Raw genomic sequence first — 19362 nt, forward strand, 5'->3', positions numbered from 1 at the left:
GGAGTGGGGTGCTGTCACCTTCTCCGACCTAGGAGGCCCCAATATCAGCTATGCAGAAATATTTCTGGGGCATGTGGAATTAGGATGGTTACCTGAGCCAGCATTCAGAGATAGTCCACAGTATCAGCAGCTGGATTCAGGAGGCAACAATGGGGAGGGAAAAAGTGATTCCAGCTGGCATTAAATAGACTCTATAAAGACATTTATTTAATTATTTAAATAATTAAGCTCTTAATCAGTTAAGTATCTTCTGTTTAGCTCCTGGTACTGTTTTAAGTACTGCGGCTATAGCAGTGAAATGTAGAAATGAAATATTTACCTTGAGGCATCCATTCCAATGAGGGTGAGATAGTTAACCAGCAATTACATAAAATGCCAGGCAGTAATAAAACTCCTGAAGGAAATTCAAGCAGAGCAGGGAAAATAGAAAGTAAATAAGAAAGGAAATCGCTCTTTTAGAGCAACATTCAGAAATAAAAAAGAAAAGCTCCCCCCCAAAAGGTGATGGGTGAGAACTGAATAGGCAAGAGAAAATAAGATTGAGCCATGAGGGTATATGTGGGAAGACTGCTCCAGGTAGAAGTAGATTCAGGTTCAAAGACCCTGAGGCAGAAGTATTCTTCTTGTGTTTGAAGAAGAGGAAGGAAACAGTGTCAACAACAGAGAATGAAGCAGGGAGGAGATGAGGTCAGACAGGATGCAGAACTAGATCTGATAAGTCAAGGTAAGAATTTTGGTTTCCATTCTGGGTGTGATGGAAAAATCGTTATACCATTTTGTCTCAGGTTTCTATCTGATCTGATTTGAGTGTTTAGGGGATCTTTGTATGAGAGTAGAATATAGGGGAGCAGCTATTGAAATAATACAGTTAATATATGTTGGTGATTTAAACCAAAGTGAGAGTCAGAAAGGCAGAGAGAAGTGGTTGAATTCTGAATGCATTTAGAAGATATGGCTGACTTGAGGTTGGATAGGATGTAGAGTATGAGAGAAGGAAAGAGCCAAGTACGATCCTGGGCCAGGGGGAAGAATTGGTCATAATTTCCAATACTAAAGTGAAAGTGTTAATTGCTATATCATATCTGACTCTTTGTGACCCCATGGACTATTGCCCACCAGGGTCCTCTGTCCATAGACTTCTCCAGGCAAGAATACTGGAACAGGTTGCCATTCCCTTCTCAGTGGATCTTCCAAACCCAGAGATGATACCCAGGTCTCCTTCATTGCAGAAGGATTATTTAGTGCATTGCAGGAACATTCTTTACCATCTGAAGCACCAGGAAAGCCCAATAATAAAGCTGGGGGAGACTTTCGGAGGAGCAGATTTGGGGAGGAAATCAAGATATTCTAGATATATTGTCAGATGATTATTAGAAATCCCAGTAGAGATGCGAAAATTGTGGTTGAATATTTAACGCTTGGATTTAGAGGCACATTCAGGCAGGAATGATAAAGTTGGAAGCCATCAGGATATAGAGAGCATTTACTGCCACGACTGGATGAGATCACTCTGGGTGTAAGTGTCAAAAGAATTTCCAAGGCCTGAGCCCTGGAGACACTTTATTGTTTAAGAGTCAGGAAGATGAAGAGAAATCAGCAAAAGTAGCCAGTGGGAAAAACTAGAAACAATACTGTCCCAGATGGAAAATGAAATACATTTTCAGGAAGGAGGAAGTTGATCAACCATGTTGAAAGTTGTTACATCATGTAAAATGAGAACTAAGAATTATAAACTGAGTTTGGTAACTTGAGGTTAATTGGTGAAATAGTAGGGACAATATGCTTTATTGAAGTGGATTCAAGAGAGAATTGAAAAGAAATTAGATCCTGAGAAGTTTTTCTATAAAATGTGGTGACTTGAGGGAAACACAGGGTAAAGGGATTTTGTTTTTGTAATTTAAGTCAAGAGATAGTGTAGCAGATATTTAACTCAGTCCACAGATCCTAATAGGCTGCTGGCTGAAGTCTTTGGGACTGATAACTGGATCTCTGAGGACATAAGATACTGAATAGCTTTCTAAAGATGCCTAGCACTGGCACATGTAAGCAACGTGCCAAGTTGTACTAGCAGCAGGTTAGGTGTTATTGGCACAGTCCTTCATAGCTGCCACTGTCAAGAACACCATCAAGCAGGTTGTCAGTCTCAATCAGTGCTGACAAACACTGGACTCATAAATTAAATCCTACAGATCTTAAATACAACCCAAAAGTAGTCTTTATAGGATCACCCGGTATCTTTGGGATTTCTGTTTTTAATAGAAGATTTAAAAGACAATACTTTGCTTTATAAAATTAAACTCACTGTCTGAAAATGTTTTTTAGAAGAAAAATGCCTTCAACCCTTCCTTTTGGTGAGTTCAGGGCTCCACCCAAGGATATCCTCATTTTTAAAGGTAGAAAACGGTCAATTCCTGATGTGTTCCTTCAGGTAGATTTTAACTGTAGTCTCAGAGATTTCTTTTTTCATATTTTATTGAGGTAATGTTGGTTTATGACATTGTATAAGTTTCATGAGCACAACATTATATTGCTATTAATGCTTCTGTATCCACGACAGTGTGCTCACCACCTTGAATTCATCACCCACCTTCTGTCTTCTAAATCACTGAGGACAGCGATTGCAGCCATGAAATTAAAAAATGCTTGCCCACTGAAAGGAGAGATATGACAAATCTAGAAAGGATATTAAAAAGCAAAGACATCACTTTGCCGACAAAGGTCCCTGTAGTCAAAGCTATGGTTTTTCCAGTAACCACGTACAGATCTGAGAGCTTGACCATAAAGAAGACTGTGCACCAAAGAATTGATTCTTTTGAATTGCAGTGCCAGAGAAGACTCTTTTCGAGTCTCTTGGACAGCAAGGAGATCAAACCAGTCAATGTTAAAGGAAACCAACCATGAATATTCATTGGAAAGAGTGATGCTGAAGCTGAAGCTCCAATACATTGGCCAACTTATGCCAGGAAAGATTGAGGTCCAGAGAAGAAGGGGGTGGCAGAGGATGAGATGGTTCGATAGCATCACTGACTCAATGGATATGAGTTTGAGCATACTCTGGGGGATAGTGAAGGACAGGGAAGCCAGGTGTGCTGCAGCTCATGGGTTTGCAGAGTTGGACACGACTTAGCAACTGAACAACAACATCACCCATCACCACAGAGTTCATCCCTTTACCCATTTCGCCTTCCTCCTGCCTTTTCTCTTCTGGTGATCACTACTCTCTTCTCTATGGGTTTATTTTTGTCTATTCTTTTATTTTGTTTGTTTGTTTTATTCTACATGTGAGTTAAATCATAAGGTCTTCTTCCTCCTGACTTATCATCTCATTTAGTATAATATCCTCCAGGTCCATCCATACTGTCAAAAAGGGCAAGATTTCTTTCTTTCTTTTTTTATTTTTTAATGTCTGGTTAGTATTTCAATGTGGGTGTGTATGTGTGTGTGTGTGCAGCACATTTTTTTCTTCACTTATATGTTAATGGTTACTTAGGTGGTTTTCATATCTTGGCTACTCTAAATAATGCTGTGATAAACATAGGAGATCATGTATATTTTTGAATTAGTGTTTTGATATTTTTAGGAAAAACACCCAGAAAAGGAATAGGTAATTTCTATGGTAGATCTGTTCTTATTTTTTGAGGAATATCCATTCTATTTTCATTGTCATTGCACCTATTGACAAGACCAACAATAGTCAATGGGGGTTTCCTTTTCTCCATATCCTCACTAATGATTATTATTCTTTGACTTTTTTATAACAGCCATTCTAACATGTGTCCAATAATATATCATTGTGATTTGATTTGCAATACAGTCAACAAAAACAACCAGGAGCTGACTGTGGCTCAGATTATGAACTCCTTATTGCCAAATTCAGACTTAAATTAAAGAAAGTAGGGAAAACCACTAGACCATTCAGGTATGACCTAAATTAAATCCCTTATGATTATACAGTGAAAGCGAGAAGTAGATTTAAGGGACTAGATCTGATTGATAGAGTGCCTGATAAACTATGGAATGAGGTTTGTGACATTGTACAGGAGACAGGGATCAAGACCATCCCCATGGAAAAGAAATGCAAAAAAGCAAAACGGCTGTCTGAGGAGGCCTTACAAATAGCCGTGAAAAGAAGAGAAGTGAAAAGCAAAGGAGAAAAGGAAAGATATAAACATCTGAATGCAGACTTCCAAAGAATAGCAAGGAGAGATAAGAAAGCCTTCCTCAGCGATCAATGCAAAGAAATAGAGGAAAACAACAGAATGGGAAAGACTAGAGATCTCTTCAAGAAAATTAGAGATACCAAGGGAACATTTCATGCAAAGATGGGCTCAATAAAGGACAGAAATGGTATAGACCTAACAGAAGCAGAAGATATTAAGAAGAGGTGACAGGAATACACAGAAGAACTGTACAAAAAAGATCTTCCCACCAAGATAATCACGACGGTGTGATCACTCACCTAGAGCCAGACATCCTGGAATGTGAAGTCAAGTGGGCCTAGGGAAATATCACTACAAAAAAGCAAGTGGAGGTGATGGAATTCCAGTTGAGCTATTTCAAATCCTGAAAGATGATGCTGTGAAAGTGCTACACTCAATATGCCAGCAAATTTGGAAAACTCAGCAGTGGCCACAGGACTGGAAAAGTTCAGTTTTCATCCCAATCCCAAAGAAAGGCAGTGCCAGAGAATGCTCAAACTACCACACAATTGCACTCAATTCACACGCTAGTAAAGTAATGCTCAAAATTCTCCAAGCCAGGCTTCAGCAATACGTGAACCGTGAACTTCCTGATGTTCAAGCTGGTTTTAGAAAAGGCAGAGGAACCAGAGACCAAATTGCCAACATCCGCTGGATCATAGAAAAAGCAAGAGAGTTCCAGAAAAACATCGATTTCTGCTTTATTGACTATGCCAAAGCCTTTGACTGTGTGGATCACAATAAACTGTGGAAAATTCTGGAACAGATGGGAATACCAGACCACCTGACCTGCCTCTTCAGAAACCTGTATGCAGGTCAGGAAGCAACAGGTAGAACTGGACATGGAACAACAGACTGGTTCCAAATCAGAAAAGGAGTACGTCAAGGCTGTATATTGTCACCCTGCTTATTTAACTTATATGCAGAGTACATCATGAGAAATGCTGGGCTGGAAGAAGCACAAGCTGGAGTCAAGATTGCCGGGAGAAATATCAATAACCTCAGATACACAGATGACACCACCCTTATAGCAGAAAGTGAAGAGGAACTAAAAAGCTCTTGATGAGAATGAAAGAGGAGAGTGAAAGAGTTGGCTTAAAGCTCAACATTCAGAAAACAAAGATCATGGCATCTGGTCCCATCACTTCATGGGAAATAGATGGGGAAATAGTGGAAACAGTGTCAGACTTTATTTTTGGGGGCTCCAAAATCACTGCAGATGGTGATGGCAGCCATGAAATTAAAAGACACTTGCTCCTTGGAAGAAAAGCTATGATCAACCTAGACAGCATACTGAAAAGCAGAGACATTACTTTGCCAACAAAGGTCTGTCTAGTCAAGGCTATGGTTTTTCCAGTGGTCATGTATGGATGTGAGAGTTGGACTGTGAAGAAAGCTGAGCGCCGAAGAATTGATGCTTTTGAACTGTGGTATTGGAGAAGACTCTTGAGAGTCCCTTGGACTGCAAGGAGATCCAACCAGTCCATTCTGAAGGAGATCAGCCCTGGGATTTCTTTGGAAGGAATGATGCTAAAGCTGAAACTCCAGTACTTTGGCCACCTCATGCGAAGAGTTGACTCATTGGAAAAGAGTCTGATGCTGGGAGGAATTGGGGGCAGGAGGAGAAGGGGATGACAGAGGATGAGATGGCTGGATGGCATCACTGACTCGATGGACGTGAGTCTGAGTGAACTCTGGGTGTTGGTGATGGACAGGGAGGCCTGGCGTGCTGCAGTTCATGGGGTCTCAGAGTCAGACAGGACTGAGCAACTGAACTGAACTGAATAATTAGTGATTTTCAGCACGTGTAGTGTGCCTGTTGGCTATCTGCATATTTTATTTGGAAAAATGTTTAGATTCTCAGTCCATTTTTTAATTGGGTTATTTGTTTTTTATCATTGAGTTGTATCAGTTCCTTATATACTTGGGATATTAAACTTATTGGATATATTATTTGCAAATATCTTCTCCCATTCAGTAGGTTGTCTTTTCATTTTGTTGATGGTTTCTTTTGCTGTGCAGAAGCTTTTTAGTTTGATGTAGCCCCATTTATTTATTTATTTATATTTTAAATTTTTCTCCTTGTCTGAAGAGACAGACGTGAAAGATATTGTGAAGATCAATATCAAAGAGCATATGCTTTCTCCTAGGAATTTGATAGTTTCAGGTCTAACATCTAAGTCTTTAATACATTTTAAGTTGATTTTTGTGTATGGTGTGAGATAGTGGCCTGATTTCTTTCATTTTTTTTTTCTTTTACAAGTGGCAATGCAGTTTTCCCAGTATCATTTATTGAAGAGATTATTCTTTCTTCATTGTATGTTCTTTACTCCTTTGACATAAGTTATTTACCCATGTATGTGCAAGTTATTTTGGGGCTCTCTATTCTGTTCCATTGATCTATGTATCTGTTTTTCTGCCAATACCATGCTATTTTGATTACTATGACGTTGTCATATAGTTTGAAATCAAACAATGTTATACTTCCAGCTCTGTCCTTTTTTTCTTGGGGTCTTATTTTTATTTGGGGATTTTCCTTTTGTGGTTTTATATATATTTTAGAAATTTGTGTTCTATTCTGTGAAAAATGTCCTTAGGCTTTGAGAGGAATTTCATTGAATATGTAGGTTGCTTTAGTTAACAGATATTTTAACAATGTTAATTCTCCCAATTCATGAGCATAGACTATCTTTCTATTTGTATCTTCTTCAATTTCTGTTAACAACTTCATATCGTTTTCAGTATTTCATATTTTTGTATGTTGATTTTGCATGCCACAACTTCTCGATTCATTTATTATTTCTAATATATACTGGTAGAAGCTTTAGAAATAAAAAACCTATATGTATGAATCTATACATATATGTATCTATATGTAAAACTATGTTATGTGCAAATGGTGATGATTTTACTTCCCTTCTAATTCAGATGCCTTTCATTTCTGTTTCTTATCTGATGACTGTGGCTAGAATTTCCAAAACTATATTCAATAAAAGTGGTGAGAGTGGGCATCCTTGTCTTGTTATGATTTTAAAAGTATGGCTTTTAGGTATTTACCACTGAGTATGATGTTTGCTGTGGGTTTGCAGCTACACATATAGCCTTTATTAGGTTGGGGTATGTTCCTTCTATACCCACTGTTATTGGGTGCTGAATCTTGTCAAATGGTTTTTCTTCATCTACTGAGATGGTCAATGGTTTTAATCCTTTATTTTGTTAATATGTGTCACATTGATTGATTTGTGGATGTTGAACCATCTTTAATTCCCTGGAATAAATCTCATTTGGTTATTTTTAGATGATCTTTTTAATGCATTGTTTTACTAGTTTGCTAATATTTTGTTGAGGATTTATGTGTCTATGTTCATTAGCGATACTGGCCTGTAATTTTCTTTTTTGTTGTGCTATCCTTGTCTGATTTTGGAATCAGGGTCATGTTGGCCTTGTAAAATGAGTTAGGAAGCATTCCTTCTTTTCAAATTTTATAAGAGTTTGAAAAAATAAGTATTAAATTTTATTTGAATGTTTGGTAGAATTCACCTGTGAAGCCATCTTGTCCTGGATATTTTGGCAATGGGGGAGGTTTTTGGTTACCATTTCAACCTCTACCAGTGATTGGCTTATTCATATTTTTTATTTCTTTGTGATTCAGTCTTGGACTGTTTTGTGATTCTAAGTATTTGTCGGTTTCTTCAAGGTTATTCAAAATTTTTGCATGTAACTGTTCATAATATTCTCTAATAACCGTTTGTATTTCTGTGTTACCCATTGTTATTTCTCTTTCTTTGTTTCTGATTTTATTTATCAGACATCTTTCCTTTTTCTTCGTGAATCTAGCTTAAAGTTTATCAATTTTGTTTGTTTTTTCAAAGAACCAGCTCTTAGTTTTATTGATCTTTTCTATATATCTACTCTGATCTTTGTTATTTCCTTCTTTCTACTAACTGTAGGCTTCATTTGTTCTTTTCCTCATTCTGTTAGAAGAAAGATTAGATTGTTTATTTGAAATTTTTTTTTCTTGAGTTGGGGCTATATTGCTATAATCTTCCTTTTTAGTAACCCTTTTGCTGAATCGCACAGATTTTGGTATGTCCTATTTTCATTTGTCTTCAGGTAAGTTTTGATTCCTCTTTTGATTTCCTCACTTTACTAATAGTTGTTCATTAGCATATTGTTCGGTCTCTATGAATTTGTGATTTAGCAGCTTTCTTCAAGTAGCTTTATTTCTAGTTGCATACCATTGTGACAAGAAAAGATGCTTGATATGATTTCAGTCTTCTAAAATTTATTGGGACTTGTTGTTTTTTTTTCCCCTCCCAGCAGATAAGATGGTCTATCCTTGAGAAAGTTCCATGTGCACTTGAGAAGAATTCGTATTCTGTTCCATTTGAATGGAATATTCTGTACAAACCTGTCAAATTGTCCTGTTAAAATATTTGATTTAAGGCTACTGTTTCCTTGTTGACTTTCTGTCTGAATGATCTCTCTGTAAATGAGGTATTAAATTCCCCTACTATTATTATGTTGTTTCAAATTTCTCCTATTGGGCCTGCCAATAATTTTTTACATATTTTGGTTTTCCAATATTTAGTTAAGTCATTCAGTCGTGTCCGACTCTTTGTGACCCCATGGACGGCAGCATGCCAGGCTTCCCTGTCCATCACCAACTCCTGGAGCCTATCTTTTTTGCCTTTTCTTATTGTTCCTGGGGTTCTCAAGGCAAGAATAGTAAAGTGGTTTGCCATTCCCTTCTCCAGTGGACCACATTTTGTCAGAACTCTCCACCATGACCCGCCTGTCTTGGGTGACCCTACAGGGCATGGCTCATGGTTGCATTGAGTTGGACAAGGCTATGATCCATGTGATCAATTTGGTTAGTTTTCTGTGATTGAAGTTTTCATTCTATCTTCCCTCTGATGGGTAAGGATAAGAGGCTTGTGGAAGCTTCCTGATGGGAGAGACTGACTGTGGGGGAATCTGGATCTTGTTCTGATGTATATTAACAGGAACTGCTTTGAAGAGATTTCCCCTTTATCATTATATACTGTCTATCTTTGTCTCTTATTACCTTTTTGGCTTGAAATCTATTTTGTCTGACACAAGCATGCATTTGTTGTTGTTGGTTAGTCACTAAGTTTTCTCTGACTCTTCTGTGACCCATGGACTATAGCCCACCAGGCTCCTCTGTCCATGGCACTTTCCAGGTAAGAACACTGGAGCGCCATTTTCTTCTAAAGGGGGTCTTCCCAACCCAGGTTTGAACCCAAATCTTCTGCATTGGCTACACACTTTATTTTAGCTGCCATCTGCTTGGAGTATCATCTTCCATCCCTTCACTTTGAGCCTGTTTGTCTTTAGAGCTGAGGTGAGTGTCCTGTAGTCAGCATATAGTCAGGTCTTGATTTTTAAACCATCCAGACACTTTGTGTCTTTTGATTAGTGAATCAAATTCATTTAAATTTAAGGTGATTATTGATAAATGAAGATGAGTATCGCTATTTTATCTTTTGTTTTCTGGTTGCTCTATATCTCCATTGCTTCTTTTTCCCTGTGTTTCTGTCTACCATTTTTCTTGGAGGGTTTCTATGATGTTTTTCTCAGTTTCCTCTTTTTCTGTTTCATGTCTTTGCTCTAGATTTACATTTTGTGATTACTATGAGGTTTGAAAAAATGTATCATAGATAAAAGCATCCTTTTTCTGCTGATTGTACCTTATCTTTGTTGACCTATATGGATTCTGTCCTTTTTCACTTTCCTTTTTGTGTTTCTATTGTCTCAAATGATTCATTTTTTAATGTTTGAGGTCATTGCCAATTTAACTACCTTTTTCTGTTTTTTTTTCTTTAACCTTTATTTTATAATAGAATGTTTTAAAACCTATTCTAATATGGAGTTGCAATTTTCATAATCTATTTATTAACCATAAAGTTTTGTGTACTTTTGCCTTTTTGTGTTTGGTAGAAGAGCACCTTTCAGCATTTTCTGTAAAGCAAGTCTAGTGGTAATGAATGCTCTCATGCTTTGATGGTACGGGAAAGTCTTTCTGCCTCTTTCATATCTGAATGACCTTATAACTTTGTTGGATAAAGTGTTCTTGAGTGATAGCTTTTCTCTCAGTATTTTGAAAATATCTTCCCACTCTCTCTTGGTCTATAGAATTTCACCTGAAAAATCTGCTGACAGCTTAATGGGAGTGCTTTTGTAGGCTAACATCCTTTTTCTCTCTGGCTGCCTCTAAAATTCTTTGTCATTGACTTGTTAAAAAATTTATTCATTCTTAATTTATTTGTTCTTTATTTGAAGGATAATTGACTTTTTAAATTAAATGTCATTGACTTTTTAAAGAGATTTTTTTCTTTTTTTCAATGAGTGTTTTACAATATTAGTTCTTTTATATGTTTTGGGGTTTTTGGCCATGGTGTATGTGAGATCTTAGTGCTCAACCAGGGGTTGAACCCAAAGCCCGTGCATTAAGGCAAAGTCTTAACTGCTTGACTGCCAGGAAAGTCCTTGTCATTGACTTTTAGCAACTTTAATATAATCTGTCTTATACGGAAAAGGCCTTTTGACATGGAGGTAATTAGGTCTGTCCTTGGTTCATGAGCTTGTATATCCAGTTCCTTCTTAAGGTATGGGAAGCTCTCAGCTATTATTAATTTAAATAAACTCTTTTATCTCTTCTTCTCATTTTCTCTGGGATACCCATTACTCAAATGTTACCCTTCCTAAAAGAGTTGAATAGCTCTTATAAAATTTCTTCAATTTTTAATGTCTTAGTTCTCTTTCCTCTTCTTATTGTATTGTTTCTATTTTTGTGTCTTTGATCTTGCTAACTCTCTCTTTTACGAGTTCTACTCTCTTTCTAATGCTTTATTTATCTAGTTTATTGAGTTCTTTGATGGCAAAGTTCTTGTTTAGTTGTTTTTTAGAGTTTCATACTCTTTGGTAAAGTATTCCTTCTGTGTCCTAATTTTAGTTATGAACTTATTGAACTACCTTTTTGACATTTCTTGTAGCTCATTGAGTTTCTTTATGACAAATGGTTTGAATTCTCTATCAGTTAGATTTAAATATTCTGTGACTTTAAATTTGGTTTCTAGAGACATTTTCTTTTCATGATATGATGTTATAAGGTTCTTTATAGTTATTGATAAGTTATTTCACAGCTGGCACATTTGGTGTAGTAGATACCTTTCTACTGGATTCTAAAGAGTTAATGGATTAAAAATTAGAGATTTTGCCTTCATTTCCCCCTCAGTTCAGTTCACTCAGTCGTGTCTGACTCTTTGCGACCCCATGAATCGCAGCATGCCAGGCCTCCCTGACCATCACCAACTCCCGGAGTTTACCCAAACTCATGTCCATCGAGTCGGTGATGCCATCCAGCCATCTCATCCTCTGTCATCCCCTCCTCCTCCTGCCCCCAATCCCTCCCAGCATCAGAGTCTTTTCCAATGAGTCAACTCTTTGGTGAGGTGGCCAAAGTACTGGAGTTTCAGCTTTAGCATCATTCCTTCCAAAGAAATCCCAGGGCTGATCCCCTTCAGATGGACTGGTTGGATCTCCTTGCAGTCCAAGGGACTCTCAAGAGTCTTCTCCAACACCACAGTTCAAAAGCATCAGTACTTCGGTGCTCAGCTTTCTTCACAGTCCAACTCTCACATCCATACATGACCACTGGAAAAGCCATAGACTTGACTAGACGTACCTTTGTTGGCAAAGTAATGTCTCTTCTTTTCAATATGCTATCTAGGTTGGTCATAACTTTCCTTCCAAGGAGTAAGCGTCTTTTAATTTCATTGTTGCAATCACCATCTGAAGTGATTTTGGAGCCCCCCAAAATAAAATCTGACACTGTTTCCACTGTTTCCCCATCTATTTCCCATGAAGTGATGGGACCAGATGCCATGATCTTTGTTTTCTGAATGTTGAGCTTTAAGCTTTTCACTCTCCACTTTCACTTTCATCAAGAGGCTTTTTAGTTCCTCTTCACTTTCTGCCATAAGGGTGGTGTCATCTGTATATCTCAGGTTATTGATATTTCTCCTGGCAATCTTGATTCCAGTTTGTGCTTCTTCCAGCCCAGCATTTCTCATGATGTACTCTGCATATAAGTTAAATAAGCAGGGTGACAATATACAGCCTTTACATACTCCTTTTCCTATTTGGAACCAGTCTGTTGTTCCATGTCCAGTTCCAACTGTTGCTCCTGACCTGCATACAGATTTCTCAAGAGGCAGGTCAGGTGGTCTGGTATTCCCATCTCTTTCTGAATTTTCCACAGTTTACTGTGATCCACACAGTCAAAGGCTTTGGCATAGTCAATAAAGCAGAAATAGATATTTTTCTGGAACTCTCTTGCTTTTTTGATGATCCAGTGGATGTTGGAAATTTGATCTCTGGTTCCTCTGCCTTTTCTAAAACCAAGCATTGAACATCTAGGAGTTCACAGTTCATGTATGGCTGAAGCCTGGCTTGGAGAATTTTGAGCATTACTTTACTAGCGTGTGAGACGAGTACAATTATGCGGTATTTGAGCATTCTTTGGCAATGCCTTTCTTTGGGATTGGAATGAAAACTGACCTTTTCCAGTCCTGTGGCCACTGCTGAGTTTTCCAATTTGCTGACATATTGAGTGCAGCACTTTCACAGCATCATCTTTCAGGATTTGAAATAGTTCAACTGGAATTCCATCACCTCCACTAGCTTTGTTTGTAGTGATGCTTTCTAAGGCCCACTTGACTTCACATTCCAGGATGTCTGGCTCTAGGTGAGTGATCACACCATTGTGATTATCTGAGTCATGAAGCTCTTTTTTGTACAGTTCTTCTGTGTACTCTTGCCACCTTTTCTTAATATCTTCTACTTCTGTTAGGTCCATGCCATTTCTGTCCTTTATCGAGCCTATCTTTGCATGAAATGTTCTCTTGGCATCTTTAATTTTCTTGAAGAGATCTCTAGTCTTTCCCATTCTGTTGTTTTCCTCCATTTCTTTGCATTGATAGCTGAGGAAGGCTTTCTTATCTCTCCTTGCTATTCTTGGGAACTCTACATTCAGATGCTTATATCTTTCCTTTTCTCCTTTGCTTTTTGCTTCTCTTCTTTTCACAGCTATTTGTAAGGCCTCCCCAGACCGCCATTTTGCTTTTTGCATTTCTTTTCCACGGGGATGGTCTTGATCCCTGTCTCCTGTACAATGTCACAAACCTCTATCCATAGTTCATCAGGCACTCTATAAGATCTATTCCCTTAAATCTATTTCTCACTTCCACTGTATAATCATAACAGACTTGATTTAAGTCATACCTGAATGGTCTAGTGGTTTTCCCTACATTCTTCAACTTAAGTCTGAATTTGGCAATAAGGAGTTTATGATCTGAGCCACAGTCAGCTCCTGGTCTTGTTTTCGCTGACTGTATAGAGCTTCTCCATCTTTGGCTGCAAAGAATATAATCAATCTTATTTCTATGTTGACCATCTGGTGATGTCCATGTGTAGAGTCTTCTCTTGTTTTGTTGGAAGAGGGTGTTTGCTATGACCAGTGTGTTCTCTTGGCAAAACTCTATTAGCCTTTGCCCTGCTTCATTCCATATTCCAAGGCCAAATTTGCCTGTTACTCCAGGTGTTTCTTGACTTCCTACTTTTGCATGCCAGTCCCCTATAATGAAAAGGACATCTTTTTTAGGTGTTAGTTCTAACATGTCTTGTAGGTGTTCATAGAACCGTTCAGCTTTTTCAGCATTACTTGTTGGGGCATAGGCTTGCTTTACTGTTATACTGAAAGGTTTGCCTTGGAAACAAACAGAGATCATTCTGTCGTTTTTGAGATTGCATCCAAGTACTGCATTTCAGACTCTTTTGTTGACAATGATGGCTACACCATTTCTTCTAAGGGATTCCTGCCCACAGGAGTAGATAAAATGGTCATCTGAGTTAAATTCACCCATTCCAGTCCATTTTAGTTCTCTGATTCTTAGAATGTCGATGTTCACTCTTGCCATCTCCTGTTTGACCACTTCCAATTTGCCTTGATTCATGGACTTGACATTCCAGATTCTTATGCAATATTGCTCTTTATAGCATCGGACCTTGCTTCTATCACCAGTCACATCCACAACTGGGTATTGTTTTTGCTTTGGCTCCATCCCTTCATTCTTTCTGGAGTTATTTCTCCACTGATCTCCAGTAGCATGTTGGGTACCTACCGACTTCGGGAATTCCTCTTTCAGTAACCTATCATTTTGCCTTTTCATACTGTTCATGGGGTTCTCAAGGCAAGAATACTGAAGTGGTTTGCCATTCCCTTCTCCAGTGGACCACATTCTGTCATTTTCCCCTGCTGCTGCTGCTAAGTCACTTCAGTCGTGTCTGACTCTGTGAGACCCCATAGATGGCAGCCCACCGGGCTCCCCCGTCCCTGGGATTCCCCAGGCAAGAACACTGGGGTGGGTTGCCATTTCCTTCTCCAATGCATGAAAGTGAAAAGTGAAAGTGAAGTCGCTCGGTTGTGTCTGACTCTTCGCGATCCCATGGACTGCAGCCTACCAGGCTCCTCCATCCATGCGATTCTCCAGGCAAGAGTACCTGAGTGGGGTGCTATCGCCTTCTCCGTCATCTTCCCCTAGGTGGCGATATATCACAAGTTTTTGATTTCTCTTACCTAAGCCGCTCTTTGCTGCTTAGTCGCTCAGTCGTGGCCGACTCTGAGACCCCGTGGACTGTAGCCTGCCAGGCTGGTCTGTCCATGGGGATTCTTCAGGTCAGAATACTGGAGTGGGTTCCCATTTCCTTCTCCAGGAGATCTTCCTGACCCCTTACCTAAGCTGTTTCTGTTTTTATTTGAGAGTCTGCACTTCCCATTGTCCATTGCCTTGTCAAAGCTCTTGCCCTGTGGTTTCTTGTGCCTCAGGGGTCACCAGTGCCTTACTACTGCCAGTGTTGCTTGATCACTACCTGGGGCTCTGGAATGGTGAGTTTTCCCTCTGCACACAGAATCCCCTGAATCTCAAGCTCCACCCCTGGAGGGAAGAAGTGGGTGACAGGGAAGCTGGAGTTGCCCCAGCTCCTCTACAGTGCCCTATGTTACAAGGTTTTCAAATTCCACCACTGAGAGTGGGGTAGGGGCAGGGATCCCAAAGTCATGGGCATCTCAGTGGCTGAAAAGATGTGGTCTCAGCCCCCACTGCTGCTGCTGTTCAGTTACCACGGGTGGTGCTGTGGCTAGGAGGCTGGAGTCGTATGTGCTGACTCTCTGCAATTGTCAGGTTCTCTGGGGCTGTGGGCTCAGCTACCATATCTGGAGGCCAGAATCAAAAGAACTTCCTCTACTATTCACCTGGTTCTACCTTCTTTAATGTCCACCCACCTCTACCTATACAGATTTATGGAATTCTCTGACATCCTGGTATGTTGGGCAGAAGCACCGTTGATGTTTTGCTGGTTGTAGTTTAAAGGGGAGAGAGAAAGAAAGTACCTCACTTTGCCATGCTACTGACATCACTCTCTCAGAGACTTCTGTGTCTGCCTACCTTCTCTTGTTATGTTTATCTTTCTGCTGCTAAGTCGCTTCAGTCGTGTCCAACTCTGTACGACCCCATAGATGGCAGCCCACCAGGCTCCCTCGTCCCTGGGATTCTCCAGGCAAGAACACTGGAGTGGGTTGCCATTTCCTTCTCCAGTGCATGAAAGTGAAAATGAAGTCGCTCAGTTGTGTCCAACTCTTAGTGACCCCATGGACTGCAGCCTATCAGGCTCCTCCATCCATTCGATTTTCCAGGCAAAAGTACTGGAGTGGGGTGCCATTGCCTTCTCCATTTTATCTTTCTACTGTACCCTTATCTTGGTCTTTTTCTCTTTGTTGCACCAACACTTCATTCTTCCCTTTTTCTTGTGTGATTTACCTGTTTGACACTTCACTCAGCTCTCCCTGCTCTTAACTTATGTTGACTCTCTGATTTCTTTCTCTAAACCAAGTGGGAAACTAGAGTGCCAGTCTTGGTTTGGGAGTGTGAACCGGGAACTCCTAATAACTTCTTTTGGATTTCTGAGGTGGTCATGCAGCCAGAGTCAGTAGATAAAGACAGGATGCTGCTAAAAGGCACAGAGTCCATGTAGACAGGCTGTGGGAAGTAGGAAGACAGTGCTCTAAGGAACTTCCTGATCACACAGACCTACAGAGCAACTTTTTTGAGCATTGTTCCCTAAGACTGCTCTTAGGGTTTAAAAGAATACCTTTAGATTAAACACTACCAACCATCATTTAACTCTTCCCTAACCTCTCTAAATTTGCTTCTTCTGCCATCTTGCTCACAAATAGCTGACACTTTGGAATGCAAATTGATGAAGCAATTTTGCCCTAAGTAATAACACATAAACTACTTGCTTTTTTTTAGGGCTTCCCTGGTGACCCAGATAGTAAAGAATCTGCCTGCAATGCAGGAGACCTGGATTCAGTTCCTAGGTTGGGAAGATCCCCTGGAGAAGGGAATGGCAATCCACTCCAGTATTCTTGCCTGGAGAATTCCATGGACAGAGGAGCCTGGTGAGCTACAGTCCATAGGGTCGTAAAGAGTTAAACATGACTGAACGACTAACACACACACACACATACACCCACACACACACTTGTCTTTTTAGGTTCATTTTCCCCCTAAAAAGGAACCTATTAGGTATATTCTACTTGAAACTGGACTTCCCTGGTGGATCAGATGGTAAAGCATCTGCCTACAATGCGGGAGACCTGGGTTCAGTCCCTGGGTTGGGAAGATCCCCATGATTTTTATTTACTAGAAGAAAAGAACAAAGAATTAAGACAATAAAAATAAAACAAGAAAAATTATTAAAAAGAGAAATCTAACAGTAATTCTATGAATATTTAGTAGCAATTGATAATCACCAATAGAAGAAAACACTGAAAATTTACTGATAAGAAAAGGCTCATCCTCTGACATTATGGAAAATCCTAGTACCTGAGACTTGGGGTGCCAAGTATGAGTTGTATTGTTACATGATGCAGGGTGACAGAATCCTTCTTAGACTTCAAATGTGACGCCCCAATAAAGTCATGCTCTAGTTTCTGTTTATAGATAGCCACTGAAAATGAAGTGAAAGTCGTTCAGCCATGTTCAACTCTTTGCAACCCCATGGACCATAGCCTGCCAGGCTCCTCTGTCCATGGATTTCTCCAGGCAAGAATATTAGATGGGTAGCTTTTCCCTTCTCCAGGAGATTTTCCCAACCGAGGTATAGAACCCAGGTCTCCCAGATTGCAGGGGGATTCTTTACAAGTTGAGCCACCAGGGAAGCAATACAACTCATTTAGTTGGTTACTAATAAGTAGTCCTTAGGCCTTTAGTTCTTAGGATAGTAACCAGCACATTGTAGGTAGCCAGTAAATAGTTCTGAAAGAAATAAAATAGAAAGTGAATACATTAAAATGAACAACTATGGAATTTTGAGTCTTTTCTGGTAAGAATCAGACAAAATTTTGGGCTGTATGTGGATTTTATTTTCAGGCAAATTTTAACTAAATCGGGGAAAATACTAAATTATGTTATTTAAAATATGCCCCAGGTTAGGTTCTTTGGGAAGTGGGCTCAGAGATGGACTTTGGTATGCAGGATTTTATTAAGGAATAGCCAGGGGATCAACTTGTGATACAAAGGGAAGAAAGTTAGGACTGGAAAGAAGGAAAAGTCAAGCTGTGAGACCAGTTGATTATTTGCATAGTGTTAAATACCATCTTATGCTGACAGCTTCCAAGATTTTAACTCACCTGCCTAGAACTCTCCTATATATCATCAGATCAGATCAGATCAGTCGCTCAGTCGTGTCCAACTATTTGTGACCCCATGAATCGCAGCACGCCAGGCCTCCCTGTCCATCACCAACTTCCGGAGTTCACTCAGACTCATGTCCATTGAGTCAGTGATGCCATCCAGCCATCTTATCCTCTGTCGTCCCCTTCTCCTCTTGCCCCCAATCCCTCCCAGCATCAGAGTCTTTTCCAATGAGTCAACTCTTTGCATCAGGTGGCCAAAGTACTGGAGTTTCAGCTTTAGCATCGTTCCTTCCAAAGAAATCCCAGGGCTGATCTCCTTTAGAATGGACTGGTTGGATCTCCTTGCAGTCCAAGGGACTCTCAAGAGTCTTCTCCAACACCACAGTTCAAAAGCATCAATTCTTCAGCTCTCAGCCTGCTTCACAGTCCAACTCTCACATCCATACATGACCACAGGAAAAACCATAGTCTTGACTAGACGAACCTTTGTTGGCAAAGTAATGTCTCTGCTTTTGAATATGCTGTCTAGGTTGGTCATAACTTTCCTTCCAAGGAGAAAGCGTCTTTTAATTTCATGGCCGCAGTCACCATCTGCAGTGATTTTGGAGCCCAGAAAAATAAAGTCTGACACTGTTTCCACTGTTTCCCCATCTATTTCCCATGAAGCGATGGGACCGGATGCCATGATCTTCGTTTTCTGAATGTTGAGCTTTAAGCCAACTTTTTCACTCTCCACTTTCACTTTCATCAAGAGGCTTTTGAGTTCCTCTTCACTTTCTGCCATAAGGGTGGTGTCATCTGCATATCTGAGGTTATTGATATTTCTCTCGGCAATCTTGATTCCAGCTTGTGTTTCTTACAGTCAAGCGTTTTTCATGATGTACTCTGCATATAAGTTAAATAAGCAGGGCGACAATATACAGCCTTGACGTCCTCCTTTTCCTATTTGGAACCAGTCTGTTGTTCCATGTCCAGTTCTACCTGTTGCTTCCTGACCTGCATACAAATTTCTCAAGAGGCAGATCAGGTGGTCTGGTATTCCCATCTCTTTCAGAATTTTCCACAGTTTATTGTGATCCACACAGTCAAGGGCTTTGGCATAGTCAATAAAGCAGAAATAGATATTTTTCTGGAACTCTCTTGCTTTTTCCATGATCCAGTGGATGTATCATACTGCCTATTTAATATATCTACTTGAATGCCCAATAATGTTCTCGAACTCATGATTTCCAAAACCAAATGGTATTCTTTTTACTCTCCCAACCTACTTCACCAGAAACCTCTCTCATTTCATTTCAGTAATTTCATTTATTAGCATTACATCCTTCTAGTTCAGGTAAATACTGTGGAGTTGTATTTGAGTGTAGGGTAACTACATTCAAT

The 19362-nt window shown here is 39.6% G+C and overlaps 1 pseudogene; it reads left to right on the top strand.

The window, feature by feature from the left end:
- The first annotated feature begins 666 nt into the window (after positions 1–666).
- LOC102275580 (SREBP regulating gene protein pseudogene) overlaps positions 667–19362 on the top strand; it is a 70076-nt pseudogene continuing 51380 nt past the window's right edge.

Source organism: Bos mutus, chromosome 9 (genome assembly GCF_027580195.1).
Source record: "Bos mutus isolate GX-2022 chromosome 9, NWIPB_WYAK_1.1, whole genome shotgun sequence".
Lineage (NCBI taxonomy): Eukaryota > Metazoa > Chordata > Mammalia > Artiodactyla > Bovidae > Bos > Bos mutus.